At 43.2% G+C, this 12654-nt stretch overlaps 1 protein-coding gene across 2 annotated transcripts in view; it reads left to right on the top strand.

Moving 5' to 3' along the window:
• Nucleotides 1-12654, top strand: part of LOC105922913 (interferon-induced protein 44) — a 46763-nt gene that overhangs the window by 25838 nt on the left and 8271 nt on the right. The gene's annotated exons all lie outside the window — the stretch shown is intronic.

The raw sequence follows: 12654 nt of genomic DNA, 5'->3' as shown, positions 1-12654 counted from the left end.
CGTTATGCTGTGATGAAGTAGAGGAATGGCTGCGGCATAACGATGCGAGACATGACCAAACGCATTTGCGTAAAAAACAGAAACATGCTGAACAGAGAGATATCTTGCGATATTTTAAAGTTGAAAGTAATAAAGTAAAACAAAGTAAGTAAACAAAAACTTCAATTCTGCCAACAAACAGTAGAATACCTCGGCAGGCAACTCAGTGGGGACAAGAGGTCTATCGCACCGTCCCAAATAGAAGCCATAACCAAAATGCCCAAACCTCAAACTGTTGGTCACATGTCTTTCCCTGGCATGGCAGGTTACAGCAGACCGTGGGTGTGTGATTACGCCATCAAATCTGCTCCATTAAGAGCACTTATTAAAGCCGCAGGCCAAGGACACCAGTCGGCTCAGTTACAGTGGACAGACGAGGCAGAGGGTGCGTTTCAGCTGCTAAAACAAGATCTCCAAACGGCTCCTGCTCTGGCCAATCCAGATTATGGCAAACCATTTCATCTGTACGTGGCAGAGCTACAAGGGTATGCATGTGCAGTATTGATGCAAGACACCCCCACAGGTAAACAACCAATTTCTTATTACAGCACAAAATTAGATGGAGTTGAAGAAGGCCTGCCTCCTTGTTACCAAGGCTTGGCGGCAGCCGCATTTGCATACAAAAAGGCCTCAGTGATCACTATGGGCCACCCCATCTTCTTGTATACATCACATCAATTGCATGCACTGCTCACAAGCCCACGCTTTGTGATAACCCAAGCTCGTCGGACTGGTTATGAAGTTCTGCTTTCAGGACCTGACCTTACCGTGCAACGTTGTGTCACGATCAACCCGGCCACAAGAATGGTATTGCCAACAGAAGGTGAGCCCCATGATTGTCTCAAGGAGACGGACGCCTTCATGAAAGTAAGGGAGGATTTATACAATCACCCAATCCCGTCCGATCTAACGTTGTTTGTTGACGGGTCATGCGTCAGAGGCAAGACGGGGAACAAAGCAGGATACGGAGTAGTCCGGCTTGACCCCGACGGCACCTATACAAAAGTACAGTCAGTAAGCCTTGACCAACCTTGCTCTGCCCAATTGGCAGAGATAAAGGCATTAACAGCTGCATGTAAATTAGCTTCAGGTAAAAGAGTCACCATTTATACTGACAGTGCGTATGGATACGGGGTATGCCATATAAACGCGAGCATCTGGAAACAGCGAGGTTTTCTTCGAACTGATGGCACCCCGGTGACACATGGGCAGGCTGTCATGGAATTAATACAAGCCATGCAGCTCCCATCTGCGTTAGCTATTGTAAAATGTGCTGCACATCAGACGGCGAAAACACCTATAGCAATAGGAAATAACTTGGCAGATGAGGCAGCCAAAGAAGCCACAGGACCTGCAATACAAGGACCAATGGTTCTTGCAGCTGACTGTGAACCCATCACTAATTGTGGGAAAAACGATTGTGGGTGCAAAGGGGAGCGGTACGCACATCACACCCCCATGCAGGGTTGTTGCGAAGTTTCCGAGGGCATTTTGTGCTGCCATTGTCTTTATTGCCAACGGCCATCAAAATAATGCATGAACCTGATCATTGTTCACGAGCCCAAGTTGTTCGAAAATTGCAGGCAGTATGGTGGTCACCTTATATGACACCTATGGTAGACAGAGAACTAGCTATATGCCCACACTGCCCCAAGTACAATGTGCGTAAAATGTTCACACAACCCTTAGCACATATCCCCATGCCAGACGGCCCTTTTCGTCATCTGATTATGGATTATGTTGACATGTTAACTCGTGTTCAGGGAAAGAGATACATGCTTGTGGTTGTTTGTCGGTTCAGCAGATGGGTGGAAGCCTGCCCCACTGCTAAGAACGATCACAAATCAGCAGCCAGGTTTTTATGTAAAGAAGTGTTTGGTATGCCTGATACTATATCATCTGATAACGGACCTCACTTTGTTTCACAGGTTATCCAGGCGATGTTCACACAGTTGTGTATAAAACAAAAGTTTGGCTGTGTGTATCATCCCCAATCGCAGGCATCCGTGGAAAGAGCCAACGGTGTCCTCAAAACCAAAATTGCAAAGATTATTGCTGATAGCAATAACCGCTTGACATGGGTGGATGCGTTGCCGATTGCACTGATGGCAATGCGTTCCCAAACTAACCGACTAACCCATCTCACTCCTCATGAAATGCTTACAGGTCGACCTATGCCTCTCCCACAGGTCCGAGGGCCCCAGGAGGAGATTTCCCTGGCGCAACTTGAACGTGAACTGGGGGACTACCTCAGGTCCCTAACCCGTATTCACAGACTTATATTTCAACAGGTGAAAGCAGCTCACAACCGAGACGAGACACGTATTCCAGTGGACGTCAGAGACGTCCAAGTCGGTGACAGTGTGTTCATACGAGTGTTTAGACGTCAGTGGAACAAACCTCGTAGGGAAGGGCCCTTTAAAGTTGTTCTTACCACTCCCACTGCCCTAAAAGTTGAAGGTAAGCCCTTCTGGTTCCACAAAAAATACTGCACACGTCACCGTCCACCAGACCCACCTGGACTTGATCCAGGACCGACAGGCTCTGCGCATGCTGACAGGGCAGCAGCAAGTCTCCCTCCGCATGCCACCACATCACATTCACAGACGTCTGATGTCGTACCTGGGGCGAGCACTGATGCATCCTCACCCCTGTCATCGTCTGATGGCCAGAGACGATCAGCCCGCTTGGCAGCCCGACGGTCTCCACTGTCAGGGGACTCGGAGAATGATAGTGTTCATTCTTTTGTTTCCGATTCGCCTTCTGACTGGCAGCAGTAATGCTGATTCTCCTGCCACTCAAGAGTCCTGGCAGGCCTGTCTCAGACTCACCCAGCTCTGAGGCACTGGAGGAACCTCTTTTTTCTCACCCACCAGACAGTGGTGGAGCTGTTTCCCCTTCTCCACATCCCTCACCTTCACCTTCCCCACCCCCTCCCTCCCTTTCCCCTTCCCCGTACGGTGCGTTTGGGCCGGCGTTCGAGCCGTGTCCGCCCACTCCATCGCCGTCTGGGCGTCACTCGTATGCGTCTTCTTCTGAATCTGACTAGTTTTCTTCTTTTGTTAACCCTTTTTGGGTTAACAAGGGGGGACCTTATTAAGCTCACCACTAACAAGGCACACTCACACTTAAAGCGTCAAACAGAAACATGTGCACTAGCAATGATAACACTAGCTACTAACCAGGGGATAATCAGCAATAACGGTGGGGAGAATAAATCATTAATGCATGTGCAAACCAAAGGTTATGATTATGTAATGTCTGAAGAAATTTTAGGAAACGAGTCAATGGGAAAACATTGGCTTGGAACTCCACAAAGCATGGACTGCCGTGGGGATGGGATGGTGATCTTTACGGTAAGATGCAAGACAAACATGTGCCAAAACATACTAACAAAACAAATAATGACGATAGAAAGAGCTCATAGAGTAGTAAAGTTAATAAACAAAAGACAGAAAAGGGACCTAAGTACACTAAAAACGTCACAATGGGAGACAAACATGTTCCAACAATGGATACAATTCTCGGTTCAAGCAATGTTTACAGCTAAAAAGCGACCTAAAGATGACTGTATAGCCTGTTATAATGCTAAAAAATTACCGACCCTTCAGATTATACCCAGAAGTAAAATAGGTGACTGCCCAGACATATCAGAATGTTTTGCTCACAGTGTTATGCATATGGCTGCAGGTTTACCATCATGGACAAAAGACAGGAGAAGATGCCCCGAAGCACTAACCTCCTCAATATATGAAGTACTGAGTACATCTTCCCTCCCTCCAGTAGTGCAAAAGCCAGCTAAACTAAGTTTTCCGTTTTGTATAGCGCGAGGAAAAGAATTAGAAGAGGTGACCAAAAGAACCTCTAGCAAAATGGAGACTGCAGACGAAATGGTGAAATGTAATAAAAAACAGTGGTACCCACTGGCAGCTGGAGGGAACGTCAGCTACATCAAACTATGTGAAACTACCCTTAAAGCTAATATAAGTTGTAAACAAGTAGTACCAGATGGAGGAAATATCATCTATGACTTCCAACCTACAGCAGTAGCTCAATACCGAGTAATGAGTCTGGCGCGAGGATCTGCCCCTTTAGGAGACTTTTTTTGGATGTGTCACAATAATGAGCAAATACTATCCTCACTGCCTCCTCAGTGGGAAGGTATCTGTGCTCCAGTAATGCTTACAGGACAATTAAAGTTAATAATAGATAATCAAAAAATCAGCAACAAAACATCTAATGAAATAAGCAACCGTACAAAAAGAAGTATTCCCTCTAAGCACGAGCGGAGTTGGCAAATGTCAGATGAAGTATACATTACATGGGATCAGGTCCCATTAGGGGTGCCAGATGAACATCTTGCTATAGGAAGTGAGTGGATAGAAGCTGGAAAAGGGGTCGGCTCGATACCATGGCCAATCGGCGGAGCAATTAACAATGCGCAATACATAGCTCGAAATAGTAGGTGGATAAATCTCCTATGGTACAATCAACAAAGGTTTATAAATTTTACAATACAGGGAGTAGACCTTATAAAAGAACAATTACATGCCACATCACTAATGGTTTTACAACATAGGTTCGTACTGGAATCCCGTATGGCCGGAGACCAGGGGCTATGTGATTATATCAGGACAGATTGTTGTACTTTAATCCCTATGCATACTGATGTTAACGGCAGCCTAACAGGTGTTTTTCAAGAAATGAAGCACATGAGAGATGAACATGTGGAGAGATCCAATTGGAACACTCAGCTGAAGGGGTTTTGGGATTGGTTCAATAAGCTTGGGTGGACAAGATACCTCAAAGCAGCAGGAATAATACTAGGAGCCATAATATTGATAATATTAATAGTCGTCTGCTGTGTCGTACCCCTCATTCGGGCGTTGGTCTCAAAACTTATTGTGAGTGTAACTGGTCAGTTCCCAATAATAGAGGTACAGGTAGACCAAATCATATAAAGTAATACCATGATCTCCTCTCACCCCCACCAGGTATGTGCATTTTTTCTGATGTTAAATATATATAGTAAATTGCATGCCAAGTCTTTATAAACGACCTTAGATGTAGTTATTTGCATGCCAAGTATTTATAGATTAGCTTAGAAGTAGTAATTTACATGCCAAAGTATTTATAGATTGTCTTAGGAAAATATATGCCTCATGTGGATATATAACTTTCCATACTATGTCTCCACATGCAGACTGTTGAAAATGGCGGACGCTTATTTTAATGTACACCACACACCCGCTGAGGATTGGCAGGAACATGCAAATAGAGGAGGAAACACCGCACATGCGTCGTTAGGCACACAAGCATATGTAGGTACAAGCACCGGTATTCCCAATAGGCGGCCAGACGATCCAGCAGAGGGGCCAAGCGCTGTACCACCGGGAGGAAGCAGATTCCTGGTGGACCCCAGAGAACTGTCGATGGACGACCTGCCATCACCAGGGGCCCTAAGGATCGACTTCAGCCCTGTCAGCCCTGAGGACCCAGCGGACCGAGGATGGCCAAACAGAGCTGTCCGGGAGATGCCGTCCACACCGGACCTAGGAAGGCCAAACAGAGCTGTTCAGGAGATGCCATCTACATCGGGCACGATGACGACTGGTCCTACCGCGATGGGGAATCCTGCAATGGAACCGCCTGCTAATGTCTTTCAGCAGATGCAGCTGAGCTCCCTCGAGATGAGCCACGTCTCGGGGTTTCTGATGCACCCTCTGGATCTTTACAGAACCTCCCAAGACCTAAAAACTGAAATTGCCTCTATGGACACTGTCATTTATACTCAGCTGATCAGAGGTCTATCTTCGGCGTCAAAGAAGCGCATGTACGCAGTTCGCCGCAGCACATACAAAGCCAAACATAGGGCTAGAGTGTGCCAGTTAACCCAGGAACATGACAATCTGACACGACTTCAAGATGCACAACAGACTATTGTCAACTTACAGGGAAGACTGCTGCAGATGACAGCAGAACGCGACACAGCAAGACGTCAAGTATTGCAGTGGAGTTTGGCTACTACTACACTGGTACAGCAACAGGGGCCAGGACAACGTGCTCCTGGGACTTCCACAGAAGGACTGGGGACTCGACCTCCAAGGGGGGTGGTGTTCCCTAATCCCCAACCCCAGAACTTTCAATAAAAAATAAGAAAACTAAGCTGATATGAATGATAAATGTGATTAAATATGATGATGTATGCCTAAAAAGATAAATATAATTGTGTATATCCATAACCTATGTGACAGTACTAATACTGTGCAGAGAGCACCGATAGGGTTGCTCATATGTTGGTTGTAATGAAGGTCTACTGACCATTAAGTGACTGGTTCGCCTGATCTAGCAGGCATGATAGAGTATTATTATTTAAACATCAACTCGTTTAATGTATGGTGTGCAGTGTCACCTGGGTATGGGTTGTGGTGTCCGAGCAGATGATCAAGCTCCTTGGATATGTCATCCTGATGCCCCGTATCATTGCTAAAATCTATCTATCTATTTTGGAAAAACATTTCACTGTAATATAAAAAGACCCTTTGCAGAGTTAGAGCAGCATATTTTTCATCATTAATTAAGGAGGATAAAAATAATCCGAGATTTCTCTTCAGTACAGTTGCCAAACTTACCCAGAGTCACAGCGTTGTTGATCCATCCATTCCCTTAGCTCTTAGCAGAAATGACTTTATGGGATTCTTCATAAATATAATTGATTCCATTAAACACAACATAATTGGCATCCTCCCAAACCTCGTCCTCAGTAAGTGAGGCAGTGTTGGAGGAATCTTTAAAACCTTGTGACGATCCCTAGGCATTTCTGATTCTTTATCTATGAGTTTAATCCTTGGGATTGTGCATATTTTCTGTTATTGTGTATGCTTTCATTTACTGCTTCTCATGCCTCTATAGCTGTTTCTGTTACCTGTGTTCTGTTTAGTTCAATTATCCTGTGTGTTTTTAAGTTCTGGGTTTCTGTTTAGTCTTCACTGGATCCTTAGTCAGTGAACGTTCTTAGTTAGTTAGTTAGTTAGTTAGTTTGTTTCTCTAGTTTTATATTATTAATTCAAATCTCTAGTCTGTATTCTGTTCCAGTCTGTAGCCTGCTTGTTATAACTTTTTCCGATGTTCCCTCTGGATTAAAATAACTTACCTGCCTTCCGATGCTTCCACGCCACTTCTTCTGCACCATTGGTCCTCAACAAAAACACAAAACATGACAAACTTAATCTGTGTTTGAACTGTTTAGAAGCGTTAGAGTTTTCTGAGCTATCCAAAATTTTAGCTTCATATAAAACTTTTACTTGTATGTTGGACCCAATCCCAACCAAGTTATTTAAGGAGATATTCCCTTTGATCAGTGGCACTATTTTAGACATGATTAATCTTTCCTTTGTAAATGGATATGTACCACAGGCTTTTATAGTAGCTGTTACTGTCAGGATGCAGCTTGTAGGCTGCATGCTGAGCTTCCCTTCCTCTCTCTCTTCCCTGCGCAGCCTGATTGGTTCCACCTGTCAGGCTGCAATTATTCTCTGATCTGTTGCCACCTGTGTTCACCTCTATATATACTCACCTCATTCTGTTCTCGTTGCCGGTCCGTAGTGTTCTTCTCCTGCTCAGTTTCTGCCAGAACCCTGTGTCAGCTCAGTTTTTTGTTTCAGTCAGCCAGAGGACTTCACTTCAGCTTTGTTTTTTGTTCAGTCAGCCAGGAGCCAGCCTCAACCCAAGACACTGTTACGTCCTGCTCTCAAGTTCTCAACTCTTGTTCTCAACTCCTGAGTTCCGTCCTGGTCTCAAGTCTTCGGCTTTGGTGTTCTGTCCTGGTCTCAAGTTCTTGGCTCCTGTGTTCCGTCCTGGTTTCAAGTCTTCGGCTTTGGTGTCCCGTCCTGGTCTCAAGTTCTCGGCTCCTGTGTTTCGTCCTGGTCTCAGGTGCTCCGCCCTGGTCTCAGGTCTTCGGCTCCGGTGTTCCTTCCTGGTCAGTCTCCCCGCACTCCTCCTGTCGGCCAGCTTCTGCACCCTACATCTCCGTCAGTTAAAAGACTCTGGTTCCTCTCAACATCATCATCCACAATGTTCAGTAAACTCACTTTAAAGAACTTGCTGTGTCCGGGTTCATCCTAAGATAAATCATGACATTACGGACCGGCCAAAAGGATGAACCCGAGCACGCACAGAGCTCGATGCAGAAGCTGGCAGGATCTGCTCCGCCTCAGCTTGGGGACTTCATGGATGCCATCCGCCTCTGGTTCCGTCTCGCCTGGGTCGCTGTGTTGTGACGCCTCGCCTCTGGTTCGTCTTGCCGGGTTCGCATCTGCGACGCCCTACCTCTGACTTTGTTTCCCGAAGACTTTGCTGCCCAGCGCCTTCTAGTTTCTGTTTTTGTTTTGATTTATTTTAGGTCCTTGTGTATTGAGTTACTTAACGTTCCTTAGTTTTTCAGTGCTCCTCAGATTTCTTAGAGTTCTTTAGTTTCGGTTTTTGTTTGTGTTCTAGTCCTGCTTTAGTTTCTAGTCTTGATTTTTGTATGTTTTTTTTTACTAAAGTTTTTTTTACTATAGAAGATTTGTTTCTGCTTTCTGTTAACTTGTTTAGGCTTAACCTTAGTTTTGGTTTACCTAGGATTTTTGTGTTTTAGAGTTATTTGTGTTTTTTTTGTTTTCTTTAGATTATTTGAGTTTCTATTTTGCTTTTGTTTTTCCAGTTCTGTTCTAGTGTTCTAGGTTTGCCTTTAGTCTGCGGGTTTTGCTTTAGAATTCTATTTTTTACCCTAGTTTTCCAAGTTTTGCTTTGTGTTCTTATGTCTAGTTTTAGTTATCTAGTTTTACATTAGTTACCCAGTATTTTGCCCTTGCTTCCCTGTTTTGTTTTGTTTTATAGTTTGCTTTAGTTTTTGGTTCTCTTCCTAGTTTTCTGGTTTTGTTTTGATTTTCTAGTTTTAGTCCAGTAGTTCCTATCCTAGTCCTGTAGTCCCTATCTAGCTCAGTAGTTCCTGTCTTGGCCTTATAGTTTCTGCCTTCTTTAGTTTATGTTTTGGCATTCTAGTTCCCCGTGATTCCTAGTTCCTGTAATTTATCTGTTTATTTTATCCTGTATCCCCTGTCTTAGTCTTGTTAGTCCCTGACAAGTTTGGTAGTTTTGGTCTTGGTTTGTTTTTCTAAGTTTTTGTTTGTTTATCCCCTTAAAGTCTATGTCTCTGGGTTCCCGCGCCGTCTGGGTTCCTGCGCCAAGCGCCTTGTTGCCATCTTTCTCTTCCTTAAAATGAAGCCAAACTTTCGACCGCTTTACCCGTTGGGGCGCCATTCTTTTGTTTTGTTTTCTAGACTTATGCCTGGTCATATCGTACTTGCTTACTGAATGCCGTGTGCGTAACTTGCGGAAAAAAACGTCGTCCTCCTGCCGTTATGCTGCTCAGAGCCGCAGCACGACAGAATCGAAAAAAAATCATTAAGCGAGCTGCCAAACAGTGCCGTGGAACACACGGAACCGGTTCTGAACAGAAACTGGTTTTCGATTCCCATTCCTATATTTTAGAACTCTGATTATCCCGTATGTTCCTAACAGAGCACTTCATCTCTCAGACTGCAGTTCTGCTGGTGGTTCCTAGAGTCTCTAAAAGTAGAATGGGAGGCAGATCCTTTAGCTATCAGGCTCTTCTCCTGTGGAACCAACTCCCAGTTTTGGTCCGTGAGGCAGACACCCTGTCTACTTTTAAGACTAATCTTAAAACTTTCCTTTTTGACAAAGCTTATAGTTAGAGTGGCTCATGTTACCCTGAGCTATCTCTATATTTATGCTGCTATAGGCTTAGGCTACTGGAGGACATCAGGGTCTATTTCTCTCACTCTGCTGAATTCTGCTACTGTTCTCCAATTCACATTGCTTGTTGTTATTTCATATTTTACCTTTTGTTCTCTGTCATTTATTTATCTTTATAGTAGGTATACCTAGTCTGACGTTCTGTTAGCTTTGACATCATCCAGGGAAGACAGATCAAGAGCTATTACCATCTAATGTAGGACAGATTACTGGATCAATGTGTGCTTCTGTGCTTGTTTGTCTCTCTTGTTGTGTCTCTGCTCTGTCTTCTGTAACCCGCAGTTGGTCAAGGCAGATGACCTCATACTGAGCCCGGTTCTGCTGGAGGTTTTTTCCTTCCTGTTAAAGGGGAGTTTTTCTTTCCACCATCGCTTCATGCTTGCTTAGTATGAGGGATTGAAAGCCATGGATAATGCAGACGACTGTTCCTGTGGCTCTACGCTTCTTCGGGACGGAATGCTGCTTGTCAAGACTTGATGCAATCAACTGGCTTTCCTTAGAAAGGAATTTTTTTTTTTACCAAATCTGTATAATGTGACGCAATGTGTATAATCTGATTGATTCACTTTGGAAAGTGCCTTGAGATGACATGTTTAATGAATTGGTGCTATATAAATAAAATTGAACTCAACTGAATATATATATATATATATATATAGATATATATATATATATATATATATATATATATATATATATATATATAGATATATATATAGATAGATATATTAGGGCTGGGCAAGTTAACGCGTTAATTGACTGCAGCAGCAGTCACGGCAGCACTCTGGTGCTCCCCCTCCCCTCTCGTACATGGCTCAGCGTTGCCAGCCAATCAGCACGCAGGCTCAGCCTGGCCCGCCCACTCAGCTCTCACACAAACTTAACACACAAACAGCTGAGAGAGACCACAGCAGCGGAAAAACATGAACAGGAGAAGTAGCACCGTTTGGCTTTATTTTAATACCGTAAATGAAATCAAGCTGTATGTTTTGTAAAAAGCCGGTTCATTTAAGTGGAAACACAACAAATTTATCTAAGCACATCGAGCCACAGAAACGGAGAGAGGAGACGAAACTTCTGTCATTGCCCCGACAGACCCACAGACGTCTCTGACTGAGGCGTTTCAGTCCTCCATGGAACATCCAGGTAGATCAGTGTTCATCTTCAGCAGCAGTTCATGTTAACTTTCAAAGTAGATATTATCTATCATATGTTACTGGAGCCCACACAGAAAATGTAATTAAGACCTTGAAAGAACCCAGTACATATATTAAAAAGTGTTATTTAAGATAAGATAACATTAGCTAATCCTTTTTTTATCCCACGACGGGGAAATTTATAGGATTAAAGCAACAGGCAGGTGCACACAACACAGACAAAATTACATAAGGATTGAAGTATATAAGAGGTGGATTAGCGAAAAAACCCTGCACATAACATTATTGTTATTATTATTATTATTATTATTATTATTATTATTATTATTATTATTATTATTATTTATTATTTATTATTTATTTATTTATTATTTATTATTTATCTCCGATAAATACAACTTAATTTTGCACTAGTCATTGTTCTACTTAAATAATTATAGAAATAAAAATTAGGATATATTCTTAAGTCAAGACGGACGCTGGAGGCACCAGCAACCCCCACAACCCCATGAGGGATTAATTGGGTCAGAAAATGGATGGGTGGATGGACTTAAGTCAAGACATAAACGTTTGTTTCGTAATAATATACGTACATGTACAATGTATGCAAACCCTCTGGTTTGAGTCTGTGAAAAGGATTAATAAGACAATATATCCAGTAACTGAATATATATGTTGATTTAGAGCTACTTTACAGTGACTACTCTAAAAATATTTAGATCAGAGATTTATACTGTCGTTGGCCTGTGGGGATGGGGATACCTTGGCTTTCACAAAGCACAAAGTCGTGTCCTTCTCCAGCATGTTACACAAGCATGTCTGAACATGTCCAGGTATGTAGCCGTCAAGTGATTTCATGGCTTTCATGCTCTCTCATGTGTACTGGCCTGGCGTGTTGATAAGGTAGCTGTATCTTGTGATGCGTTATCTAAAGAACAAAAATACGCAGAGAACTCTTCTTCTTTGTTTTCGTCCGCTATTGTGTTCGCCTTTTGCCTACCAGTCTGGCACGCATGCATGACAAAATGAAATCAAAACAATAACGATGAACTGGTCTATGATGGCTCCTGGCCAGGAATCTTCCAGAAGATAAGTGGCTGGGGAATCAAAACCAAATATTACTGAACAAGAACCTGTGACTGGACTATTTCTCACTGGGAAAGTCTAGTTTAAAACTGCTTATTTCTCAGTAAACATTAAAACTGTTGAAATTGTTTAAAGTTAGTGAAACTTTAGGAATATTAACATAAAGTGTTTTTTTTTTTTTTTTTCAGTAGGTCTTCGGTTCTACCTGGATTTAAATAATTTCAGACTGACTATTTTCTGTTCGGTCCTGTTTGTTTTAGGACAGAACTAAGAGATGTACTTTCTGTTCCCAGGAAAGTACAGGAGGATCGTCAATATGTGCAGGAATATAAGCCTGCACAAGATGGCATCAAGTACATTCGAGTCCTCCTGTATGGACCAGTTGGTGCTGGGAAGTCCAGTTTCATCAACTCTGTCAGTAACTTATTTCGAGGCCGGATTTCCATTCCTGCTTTGACCAGTGCAACCCTCTCAAACCAAAGCTTCACCACAACGGTAGGGACACTAAGATGTTTCTGTGCATCTACCAAACCTAGTCAATCCTGCATTGATC

Source organism: Fundulus heteroclitus, unplaced genomic scaffold, assembly GCF_011125445.2.
Source record: "Fundulus heteroclitus isolate FHET01 unplaced genomic scaffold, MU-UCD_Fhet_4.1 scaffold_98, whole genome shotgun sequence".
Taxonomy (NCBI): Eukaryota; Metazoa; Chordata; class Actinopteri; order Cyprinodontiformes; family Fundulidae; genus Fundulus; species Fundulus heteroclitus.
Note: the sequence above shows the minus strand (reverse complement) of the source record. Positions and strands in the feature narration are given on the sequence as shown.